This window comes from Hemiscyllium ocellatum, chromosome 22 (genome assembly GCF_020745735.1).
Source record: "Hemiscyllium ocellatum isolate sHemOce1 chromosome 22, sHemOce1.pat.X.cur, whole genome shotgun sequence".
NCBI classification, from domain to species: Eukaryota; Metazoa; Chordata; class Chondrichthyes; order Orectolobiformes; family Hemiscylliidae; genus Hemiscyllium; species Hemiscyllium ocellatum.
The window spans coordinates 962,579-975,632 of NC_083422.1; the positions used below are offsets into that span (position 1 = coordinate 962,579).

Here is a 13,054-nt window from a genome sequence, read left to right on the forward strand (position 1 = left end):
TGGTGTTGTGTGATTTTTAAGTTAGAATTTGAAACAGGGATAGCATATTAGAACTTCAGTCTTCCCAATATTCAATTAGAATAAATTTCTGACCATGCGTTATCAATGTCAGATAAGCAGCCTGATAGTTCATTGACAATGAAGTTACGGAGAGAGGTGGTCCTGACAGGTAGCTTGGTACCGTTAATAAAAAATGTGGAAGTTATTGCTACACAATCAGATGATTTTTACCGATAAGCAGAATATGGATAACAAATAGGAGGGACCAGGAATACATGCTTGGAGAATGCGAGGAATAATGGGAACAGGAAGAGATATCATTACAAGTAATTAGAGAGACAGTCCCATCCAAGTGACAATAATGGAGAAGGTTGGAGGAGAATGGTGTGGTCACCATGGCAAAGGCTGCAGATAGGTCGATAAAAGCCACAGATGGACATTATTGGGGTGACGGCCTCCTAGCTAAGTTTGTGACACCGTGGTGAGCTCTGCTGCACAGTAGCAGAGGAAAAAAGAATGGGAAAGCATTAGTGAGTGAGTACTCAATTGTAAGGGAACTGACAGGCGGTTCTGTGACAGCAAAGAGACATGTTGCCTCTCTAGGGCCAGAGTCAGGGATATCTCAGAGCAATTGCAGTAAGAGGGCAGTGAACAACCAATAGTGATGGCATATTTTGGTATCAACGATATGTATGGAAAAAGAAATGTGGTCCTGTAGAAGGAATCTAGAGTTCAGTAGTAAATTAGAAAGGAAGACTACCAATGTTGTAGTCTTTGGTTTACTTCCACTGCCATGTGCTGTTGAGTACAGGGATAGGAAGATAGGTTAGATGAATGTGTGGCTAAATGGATGGTATAGGAGGGAGAGCTTTAGACTTTTGAATCATCAGGACAGTTTCTGGTGTGGATGGAACCTGTACAAACTAGATGAGGTGAGCCTGAACTGGAATGGGTCGAATATCCTTGCTGAATGGTTTACTCATGCTATTGGGGAGATTCTAAAATAATTTGGCAGAGAGGTGGAGCACAGAGTAGCTGTAAATTCACAAGCAAGAGCAGATGTAAATTCATAAGTCATACATAGAAGGAACAGTAGGACATTCCAGCAGTCAGAGAAGATGTGGATAGGGTAAGACACATGGGTGATCTAGAAAGCTAAATTGAGTGATGATACAGCTCCTTTAACAACTGCATCCTTTTTTTTACTTCAGAGGCGTTGTGAAGGCAGAAGTTCTGATATGCCTGGAAATATCTCCTTGAAAAAGCTTTTGTGTTTTTTTTTAAACACTTGTATAATGAAAGGGGAATGGCCAGTTCTCCCAGTTTAGGCTTTGCAAGCTGTTTAGGTTTTAGCAAGCTGTTTTGTTTTTGAGGCTGCTGGTCAAGGAAATAGCTCCATGCTGATCCTTTCTCTCTCTAACATATCTCTTGTAAGAACCTGTGCTTGATTTTGTTTTTTTTGCCAAGTGGGTGGTTATGGGGATGTTGAAAGTATATGGAACAATGCCATTAAACTGTGATAGTGTCAAATGGGTTTTCAAATAGGTTAAGTTATTCTAAATTTGGTTCTTTTTTGATCATGATTCACCAGTAGTCTGTAAATAAATTTGGTTTTGTTTAAAACTGAGTGGATGCTCCAGCTACATCACTCCTGAACTATCCATTTTACACCTGGTTTAGGGCCTGGGTTGCCTTCTTGAAATATTTTGAGAAGGTCTGGCCTGATCCATAACAGATTAGGGACTCTTTGCCAGATTTGTTCTATGGTTCCAAATTGGGATTAGGGTTGCTGGACTCAAAGGCAGCGAGTGGTAGGTGTGAGGGTCTGTTATTCTGGGTGTTGAATTTGTTTGGATTAATCAGTGCTAGGTTTAGTTATGGCACTTTAAGTCACTAAGAGTTTTCTCGGGGTGGAAAAAGCGATTTGGGAGCCTCAGAACAGGTGATTAAGGCCAAGCTGCTCTAATTAGCAAACAATCTGGAGTTGGAACTGTCTCATTCTGCAAGGAAAGGAGAGACAATTACAGCAATGGCTCAGCATTTAAATTTGCTCAAAATGCCATCAGAATTTTTGAAGATGGCTAAAATTAAATTGAGAATATAACAGCTTGAGTTAGAGACAAAAGAAAAAGAAAGAGAAAAAGGAATGAAACTGTTTGAATTATGATTAAAAGCAGAAGAAAGAGAAAAAGTAAGAGAGGTCCTAGCAGAACAGAAGGAAAAGGACAGAATCACTTTAGCAGAACAAAAAGAGAAAGAGAGGTAGGAGAGAGAAAAGAAGAGAGAGGAAAAGAAGAAAGAGAGGGAGTTTGAACTTCAGAAATTGGCACTTAGACAGGAAAGTCAGCTTAAACAGATGGAGATAAAGGCTAGGTGAGGAAGAGGTTGAAGATGAGCCTACACATGGTACCCAAAGGCCTGGAGATCTGTTTAAATATGTTCAAGCATTGTCTAAATGCATCGAGAAGGATGTAGAAGCCTTTTTCATCTCCTTTGAAAATGTGGCTGAACAAATGCAGTGACCATGTGGGTTTTGTTGATCCAACCAAAACTTGTAGGTAGAGCTATTGAGGTAATCACATCACTATCAGAGGAGGTACTGGGGCATACGAGGAGGTGAAGAAAGCCATCTTAAATGCATATGAGCTTATGCCAGAAGCCTACAGACAATGTTTCAGGAATCTAAGGAGGGACCCTGGTCAACCCTACATTGAGTTTGAATGGATCAAGCAAAGTAATCTTGATAGATAGATGAGGGCATTAAAAGTAGAGCAGACCTATGATGCTCTGAGAGAGACGATTATTTTGGAGGATTTCAAAGATTCACTTCCTGAGGTAGTGAGAACTCATGTGCAAGAGCAGAGACTTCCAACTGCCGCCGGGACATTAACCGCCTCAACCTGTCTACCCCCTCCCCCACACCAACCTCTCACCCTCACAATGTGCAGCCCTCCAATCCCACACCTCCACCCACAGACCCCACCCCTCCAACCGTAACAAGGACAGAATGCCCCTGGTGCTCACCTTCTACCCTACCAACCTTCGCATAAACCAAATGATCCACTGACATTTCTGCCACCTCCAAAAAGACCCCACCACCAGGGATATATTTCCCTCTCCACCTCTTTCCACCTTCTGCAAAGACCATTCGTTCCGTGACTACCTGGTCAGGTCCACGCCCCCCTATTACCCACCCTCCCATCCTGGCACCTTCCCCTGCCACTGCAGGAACTGTAAAACCTGTGCCCACACCTCCTCCTTCACCTCTATCCAAGGCCCTAAAGGAGCCTTCCACATCCATCAAAGTTTTACCTGCACATCCACTAATATCATTCATTGTATCCGTTGCTCCCGATGCGGTCTCCTCTCCATTGGGGAGACTGGGCGCCTCCTAGCAGAGCGCTTTAGGGAACATCTCCGGGACACCTGCACCAATCAACCACACCGCCCCGTGGCTCAACATTTCAACTCCCCCTCCCACTCTGCAGAGGACATGGAGGTCCTGGGCCTCCTTCACCGCCGCTCCCTCACCACCAGACGCCTGGAGGAAGAACGCCTCATCTTCCGCCTCGGAACACTTCAACCCCAGGGCATCAATGTGGATTTCAACAGTTTCCTCATTTCCCCTTCCCCCACCTCACCCTAATTCCAACTTCCAGCTCAGCACTGTCCTCATGACTTGTCCAGACTTGTCCTACCTGCCTATCTCCTTTTTCACCTATTCACTCCACCCTCCTCCCTGACCTATCACCTTCATCCCCTCCCCCACTCACCTTTTGTACTCTATTCTACTTTCTCCCCACCCCCACCCTCCTCTAGCTTATCTCTCCACACTTCAGGCTCTCTGCCTTTATTCCTGATGGTGCTTTTGCCCGAAACATCGATTTCGCTACTCCTTGGATGCTGCCTGAACTGCTGTGCTCTTCCAGCACCACTAACCCAAGATTAGCAACCTAAATGGCTGATGATTATGAGTTGGTCCATAATCAAAGTTTGGCTTCTAACATCAATTTCAATCCATGAGGGATCAAAATTGGGGAAGAGAGAAATCCTCATGTGGAAAGGCAAAGGTAGATCTTGGTGAAAATCGTAAGGATAACTGAGCACAGGGTAAAAAGAAAACTCTTGAAGGGGAAAGAGTAGATAAAAAGCTTCAGTTCTACATTGCAAAAAAGTAGGCCAGGTGAAATGATAGTATTGGTTGGTTGGTTGATAAAGCACAGGGAAGCCAGGTATAGGAAAACAGAAGATGCCAGTGAATTTTGTTGGAGTGGTAACGGAAAGCACAGTGAAGGCTAAAAATCTGCACCAGAATGTACAACCTTGGTGGAGGTTGGTGAAGGAGGGAGTGCAAGATCTTCTTAAACTATATACTTGGGAAGGTAAAATTTACTCACATAGGCCAGGCAAAGAGATTATAATATTAAGAGATACAAGATGCTCTCGATCTTTGATGTTGGAAAATGAGGAGATAAGTACCTCTAAGGACTATTATCAGAAAAAGTATTAATAATAGGAATTCATGGTGAGACAAGATTAGATTAGATTGCTTACAGTAGTGGAAACAGGCCCTTCAGCCTAACAAGTCCACACCGACCCGCCAAAGCGCAACCCACCCATACCCCTACATTTACCTCTTACCTAACACTATGGGCAATTTAGCATGGCCAATTCACCTGACCCGCACATCTTTGGACTGTGGGAGGAAACCGGAGTACCCGGAGGAAACCCACGTAGACACGGGGAGAAGCACTCAATTGTGTAGAGTAAGGTTAGAGTGTCCAATGAAAAGCAGAGTAATCAAGGCAGGAGTACTGGACAAACTCTCAGCTCCAGGAATACAATTTGTCCTTGCTAACGATACAGCTGGTCCACAGGTAGGAGTGCTGCCTACTGCGGTTGAAAGGCCAGTGGAAACAAAGGCAGCTGAACTATTACTGGAAGCATATCCTAGGACTTTTCCTGACGGTGTGGTAACAAGGTCACAAAGTCACCAGATGAAACAGGAGAGATCAAAGAGTGCATATCAGAAAGTTGAAGTGGAATTAGCAGAGACTGTTTGATCAGATGGTTGAGACAAAACAGGGCCAATGGATGACAAAATAGAAATCTTTAGTTCAGAGAAATTAACTGAGCTACAGCAGAAAAATAAGAAACTAAACCAATTGTATCAAAAAGCATACATGGAAGAAGAATCTAAATGTATCCAGTGTGCTACTATCTTACAACTTACGTCTTAACAAGGAATTGGAGACCATCACACATTCAGGTAGATGAGAAATGGGCAGAAGTTCATCAAGTCATCTTGCCAGTGGGTTATAGAAAGGAGGTGTTGAGGGTAGCTTGAACTACCAGTAGGGGGTCATTTCAGGAGTAAGAAAAACTCTAGCTAAAATACAAAATATTTTTACTGGCCTAGACTGAACCAGGATGTAATTGAATTTTGCCAGACATGTCATACATGTAAGCTAATTGGAGATCGGGTCTGGGCCAACATCCTCGTCCTTTCCTGGTATGGTTCCATCATTACCAGGATAAGGAGAGAGTCATGGAGGCTTCCAGATTCCAGGGGAAGGATTCGAAGGCCCTAATTTACGAGTGCTCTAAGATCATGTTTTTTCAGGACTTCTCAGCTGCGGTAATCCATAAACAAAAGTCTTACAACTGCGTCAAGAGAAGACCGAGGGAGCTTGGGATTCAGTACTCCCTGAGATATCCAGCAGTGGTTCGGATAACCTTAGATGGATCTCTTTGACACATTGGAGAAGGCAGAGACTCTGTGGACAAACTAACCTGACTTGAACAAATTTAGTATGTATAAGTAGTGTTGTTTGGGTATGTGTGTATCATTCTGTAAACAAAACAGAGGAAATCCAGTTGGAGCTTTATTTTCCTTTTCTTCCTCTATTGATAATAACAGTTTCATTTGGTTTAAACTATGTCTGGCAGTGGTTAAGATGTATATTTTCAATTTCTAAGTTAGGATATACCAAACGATGAGGGGAGTATTTATTTCCCCATCTTTTTAAATAAAGGATTTTTTTTTATTCATACTGACATTCTATGGGGTGTTTATTCTTTTCTATTCTTTTGTGTTTGCAGTGCAGCTCTAGCTGGGAGAAGTGAAAGTGGTTTGGATGGTTAGATGCCTACTTATGGGCAATTTGGGATGGGTAGTTGCCCCCTCTGAGCAGAGGGTGAGTTCCCCTACTCAGTGTTTATATGTTGGTTTGTTTTTTTTTTTCGGTTTTGTTTTTTTATTCGTAATAATTTTGTAGATTTGTTAAATGCAGTGGTTTTAGTTTATGTAGTTTTTATATTTGGTGGATCATGTGATACTAAGGCTCAGCAGTTTGTGATTCGGGTTCCTCCTCTCTGGAATTTAAGTGTTATTGCAGAAGATTATGGCTAATGATTTGATTAAATGGTGTATGTAGAGTATCAAGGAAAGTCACTCACCAATTAAGAGAAAGAAGGTACTCTTGAGTCTTAGCAAGGAGAATGTGAATATTGCTTTGTTACAGGAGACACATTTGGATGACAAGGAGCATCTGAAATTACAGCAGAATGGCTTTGACCGAGTTTATTTTTCATCATTTAATACTAGAAGTAGGGGAGTGGCCATATTGGTTAGAAAAAAATTGTCTATTTAAATTGTTGGAATGTGTTAAAAATGCACATGGGATGTTTATAATTCTTAAAGCCTTGATAAATGGGGAAAAATATAGCGTTTTAAATGTTTATTGCCCCCCAGATCATCTCCTTAAGTTTTTGGCAGATGCTTTTTCTAAATTGATAAGACTTGAGCCCGGCACATCATTATAGGGGGAGATTTTAACTGTCTCATGGACCCCACAGTAGATAAGTTGCCCAAAGTTCTCTTGATACCCTTTGTACAAACAAAACAGTTAGTGGGGAATTAGTATTGCTGGATGTTTGGAGCCGCCTCTACCCTACAGGTACGAATTTTATGTTTTTCTCCAATCCGCACGGATGTCACATGAGGATTTTTTTTTACTGATCCCTGCGGTAACCCTGGATCTGGTGGCATCTTGTACGATTGGTAATATTGCTATCTCTGATCATGCTCCAGTTAAGATTAAGGATGTTAAAGTATGTTCAAGGTACTGGTGAATGAATCCCTTTATCCTTATGGATAGTAAGTTTGTGGAGTATTTCTCTAGGGAATTTCAGACGTTCCTAGACATCAACATAGGCTTGGTTGATAGCTCATCCGTGCTCTGAGAAACTGCCAAAGCCTATGTTAGGGGGTTAGTTATTTCATATTCCACCAGTAGGAAGTGTCAGAAAGGCGAGCAGCAATGTCCCCTTGAAGCACGGTTGAAGGCAGCCGAAAAGGCTTACTTTGACAGACTCTTGTTGGCCAAACTACAGAGAATTATGGCACTGTGGTCTGCACTAAATTCCATGTTCATGCAGATGGTAAAGAAGGAGCTGACTTTTGCAAAGCAAAGGTTATACAAGCATGGTGACATGCCAGGCAAATACTTAGCATATCTTGCCAAAAAGGGGAGTGTCCCACAAACCGTTACAGTGAATAGGGAAGGGTCTGAGAACCTAACATGTGATTCTAAAATGATAAATGTGGCGTTCCAGAGACTCTGCTCTAAGTTATAGCAATCTGAGGATTGTGAGGAGGGGCAGGCCAAAATGGAATCCTTTTTAAAAGATCTGAAACTCCCTGGTGTGACTCACGAACAACAGTTCTTTCTCAATGCCCCATTATCAGACCAAGAAGTGCAGAAAGCTGTAAGGTAGCTTCAGAATGGAGAGGTGCCCTGTCCTGACGGACTTCCAGTGAATTCTATAAGGAATTCTATAAGGAATTCAGGCCTGATGCTGAATATGTTTAACGATTCATACAGTCATGATTGTCTCTCACCATCTCTGAGAGAGGCCAATATTTCACTTATCCTTCAAAAAGGGAAGGACCCAGAAGACTGTGCTTCGCACAGGCCCATCTTGCTCTTAAATGTGGACTTTAAAATCCTCTCAAAGACTCTCGCACTAAGGATGGAGACTGTGTTACCTTCTATTGTTAAAGAGGATCAGATGGGCTTTATAAAGGGTTACAGATCCTCCAATAAAGTTTTTGTTTAGATTAGATTACTTACAGTGTGGAAACAGGCCCTTCGGCCCAACAAGTCCACACCGACCCGCCGAAGCGCAACACACCCATACCCCTACATTTACCCCTTACCTAACACTACGGGCAATTTAGCATGGCCAATTCACCTGACCCGCACATCTTTGTGACTGTGGGAGGAAACCGGAGCACCCGGAGGAAACCCACGCAGACACAGGGAGAACGTGCAAACTCCACACAGTCAGTCGCCTGAGTCGGGAACTGAACCCAGGTCTCAGGCGCTGTGAGGCAGCAGTGCTAACCACTGTGCCACCGTGCCGCCCACAAAGCAGATTAAGGACACACAAGGAAGAGTCAGACACCCCAAATGGGACTTGAACCCACAACCCCTGGCTTAGGAGGCCAGTGCCTTACCCATTAGGCCACTGGAGTTAGGAGGCTGCTTAATGTAATTCAAACATGGCAACAGCAATCAATACAGGATTGATGATTCAGAAAAGGCATTTGACCAAGTTGAGTGGCCATACCTTTTCTATACTCTAGAGCGGTTTGGTTTGCGGTCTTCATAAAATGAGTAAAGTTTCTGTATGGTGTACCTGTCATGACAGTTACTACCGATGGGGTATGATCAAGCAGTTTTAATATATTTAGGGGCAGCCGGCAGGGCTGTCCCCATTCGCCATTGCTTTTTATGTTGGTGATTGAACCATTGGCGGAGTCCATTTGTGGGGATCTCAGTATACCAGCTCCAGAAGTAGGATCAGAATTATATATGAGCTCATTGCAGGCAGACAATGTCCTAATTTTTTTGACAAATCCAGCAGTTTCAGTGCCTCACCTGATACAATGCATTCACGCGTTTGGCACTTTTTTGGGGTATAAGATTAATTTTGCTAAGTCAGAGGCAATGCTGTGGGTGGTCTTACAAAGGAGGGCGACTATAGATTCCCATTTAGGTGGTCACAGTGGGGCATTGTGAATTTGAGCATATTCATTATTTCAGTTCTGGATTGGATGTTTAAAGCCAATTTTACACAGTTATTTGGAAAAATTAGACAAGATCTTCAAAGATGGGAGGCACTTCCAGTCTCGTGGTTGGGTCAGTTAACGCTAATTAAGATGAATATTCTCCCTCGTTTGCTATACCCTATACGGATGCTCCCCCTGATTTTCAATAAACAAACACTCAGGAGACTGGGTGAGACTGGGAGCTGGTTCAGCTCCATTATTTGGCATAGTAAGCGGCCTCTCATTAAATTAGCCAACCTGCAGTTGCCTCGCAGATTGTGGGGAGTGGACATTCCAGACATTAAAAATGATCAATTAAGCTCGCTTTTGACCTACGTGAGTGATTGGGTTTCTGGAGATCCTCTTTCAATATGGCTAGATATCGAAGCTTCCCAGGCAAGGTGTCCCGTTACCAGTTTGCTGTTTTTGGACAAGATGAGGGCAGTTGGGAATATTGCCATAACCCAATAATCATCAATACTGTTAAAGCATGGAGGGAAACTCGGCAGAGGGAGGGCAATATTGGCAAAACATTTTTGTTCAAATCTTTAGTGGGTATACTGGATTTTCAACCGGGTATGATAGATTCAGGATTTAAATGTCTTGCACGGGTGATTTATTTGAGGGCGGCGTAATGATGTCCTTCGATCAGTTAGTACGGAAGGTCTCTAATACAGACCTCTTTCATTTTTTTCAAGTTCGGGATTTTATTCAAAAAAAGACCATACTTTTGACTGATCCCTGGGGTATCAAATACCAATGCTTTACACAAAACTCTTTTTGTGACTGTATTGGTAAGTGCAAAAAAAAGAGTTTCTTTTACCATGGTGTTTGTGGGGCCTGGCTCATAGAGTTTAATCCTGCTGAGAGTATGATCTATAACCTTGTTCTCTCATTCTTTCTTTCCCTCCCTGTCCCTTCTGTGCAGTTAATTTAGTGGCAATTGTAATTCTATCTCAAAGAAAATGTGGTCTCTCTGGTTGTATCACTCGATACCTAGTCTCTATGGCGGTAACAGATCTCCTGGTTATTATCACAGCCGTGCTGCTGAACCGCATTCCTGCTATTTATTTTCCAGGAAGTTTCCTGTCAATTACTCCTGTGTGCAGTCTGAGCATTGCATTAATTTATGCATCCAGAGACACTTCTGTTTATTTAACTGTCGCTTTCACCTTTGATCGATTTGTGGCCATTTGTTGCCAGAAGCTCAAAAGGAAATACTGTACTGAGAAAGTGGCAGGCATAGTTGTTGGAATTGTTTGTACACTGGGCTGTTCAATTAATATTCCTTGGTATTTTATGCATGAGCCCATATACGTCATTAATAATACACCATGGTACTGTAAGCTGAAAGAAATGCGTTATACTTCATTAATATGGGCAGCATTTCATTGGATTGACCGAATTGTAACTCCTTGCCTCCCATTCTTTCTGATTATTTTCCTCAATGTTTTGACTGTTAGAAGCATTGTGGCAGCCAGTGGAATCCGCAAGAGGCTTCAGGCTCATGGTAATAGGGAGAATCAGAGTGACCCGCAATTGGAGAGTCGGAGGAAGTCCATCATTTTACTCTTCACCATCTCAGGCAGTTTTATCCTATTATGGATGAGTTATGTTGCATATTTCTTTTTTGAACGATTTGTAAAGGATTATAAATTTAAAGACTTCAATGATCCAAAATTTATCTTCCTGGAAAGTGCAAATATGTTGCAGCTATTGAGCTGCTGTACAAACACATTTATTTATGCAGTAACTCAGCGTAAATTCAGAAGGAAATTAAAAAAATTGTTTCTACATCCATTTATTTTAATATATATGTTGTTGAAAAAATAAAAAAATATATTCCAGCAATATTTCTGTCATATGTGAATAAACTTCTTCAACTTTAAATTTGGAATGCAAAGTTTGTTTGCATGAAATTCTGAATTATTGTGAAGTGGAACATTTCTCAATTTTGCTGCCGGTAGTGAAAAGCACAAGATTTAATTATTGTAAAGATCATTCTAAACAAATGTACAAACATATTAAATAGGAGCAGGAGTAAGCCATTCAGGATTGTATCTGCTCCACCATTCAATAATTTAATGACTGTTCAAATTGTATTTTGAGTTCTACATTTCACCTAGAGTCAATAACATTTGATTGTCTTGCTTAATAAGAGACTATCTAATTTAGTCTTAGCAGTATAGAGAACAAAGAGAACAAAGACCATTACAGCATAGGAACAGGTCCTTCAAGCCTCCAAGCCTACACTGCCACACTTTGCCCTTTCATACTAAAACTACATTCACTTATAGGATCTATATCCCTCTGTTGTCTTCCTATTCGTGTACTCATCCAGGTGTTTCTTGGAACGCTGTTATTGTATCTGCTTCCACCATCTCCTCTGGCCATGCATTCCAGCCACTCATCACCTTTTGTGTGACAAACTTGCATTGCACATCTCTTTTAAACTTCCCTGCTCACAACTTAAACCTGTGTCCCCCACTATTTGACCCCTTCACCCTGGGAAAAAAACCTATTACTTTCTACTCTATAACTAAAATCCCCCAATCGGGTATCTTCCTTGTAAACCTTTTCTGTACCCTCTCCAAAGCATCCAGATCCTTCTGTTAATGTGGTGACCAGACCTGTGTGCAATATTCTAGGTGTGGCCTAATTAAAGTTCTATAAAACTGCAGCATAACTTATCTATCCTTATACTCAATGCTCCTTCCAATAAAGGCAAACATGTGATTATCTACCTGCGCTGCCAGCTTCAGTGATTTGTGGACCTGCACACCCAGATCCCTCTGCATGTCAATACTCCTAAGGGTTCTGCCATTCATTGTATAACTTGTACTTGACCTTCCAAAATGCATCACCTCATATCTATTCGGCTTAAATTTCATCTGCCATTTTTCCATGCATACCTGGGTGACATAATTGCTCAGTGGTTAGTGCTGCTGCCTCATAGTACTAGGGACCCAGGTTTAATTCCAAACTTGGGCGACTGCCTGTGTGCAGTTTGTACATTCTTCCCATGTCTGCATGGGTTTCCTCCAGGTGCTCTAGTTTCCTCCCACAATCCGAAGATATGCAAGATAGATGAATTGGCCATGCTAAATTACCCACAGTGTTCAGGGATATGTGGTTAGGTGCATTAGCCAAGGATAAATGTAGGGGAATGGGTCTAGGTGGGTTACTCATCAGAGGATCAGTATGGATTTGTTGGGTCAAATGGCCTGTTTCCACACTGTAGGGATTCTATGATTTATATCCTGCTGTATCCTTTGACAATCCTCCTCACTATCTATAACTCCACCAATCTTCATATCATCTACAAATTTACTAATTAGACCAGCTACATTTTCTTCCAAATCATTTATATAGATCATGAACACCGATCCCTGTGGACCATCACTAGTCACAGCCCTCCACTGCTCCATTCCTATGACTATATCCATCTTGCCAGCTCACCCTAATACCATGTGACTTCACCTTTGGTACCAGTCTGTCATCAGGGACCTTGTCAAAGATTTTACTGAATTCCATGTGGACAAACGTCAGCATTTTTCCCTCACCAATCATCTTTGTTACCTCCTTAAAAAACTCTATCATCTTACTGAGGCATGACCTCCCATGCAAACTGCCATACTATCTACGGCTAGTAAGTCCATTTGCTTCTAAATGCAAATAGATCTTGTCCATGAGAATCTTTTCCAATAAATTCCCTATCACTAATGTGAGATTCACAGGCATGTAAGTTTCAGGATTATCCTTGCTACCCTTCTTACACCGTGGGACAATCTTGGCTATTTTCTAGTCTTCTAAGACCTTGCCCTTGGCAGAGGATACAAAGATGTCAAAGCTCCAGCAATTTGTTCTCTTGCTTCTCTTGATATTCTGGGATAGATCCTATCAGGATCCAGGGACTTATCTACCTTAATATCTTTTAAG

The 13,054-nt window shown here is 42.0% G+C and overlaps 1 non-coding gene across 1 annotated transcript; it reads right to left on the reverse strand.

Moving 5' to 3' along the window:
- Positions 1-8,466: 8,466 nt before the first annotated feature.
- On the reverse strand, positions 8,467-8,539 carry trnar-ccu (transfer RNA arginine (anticodon CCU)). The gene has a single exon. It is a non-coding gene; the product is annotated as a tRNA-Arg (tRNA).
- Positions 8,540-13,054: the final 4,515 nt, after the last annotated feature.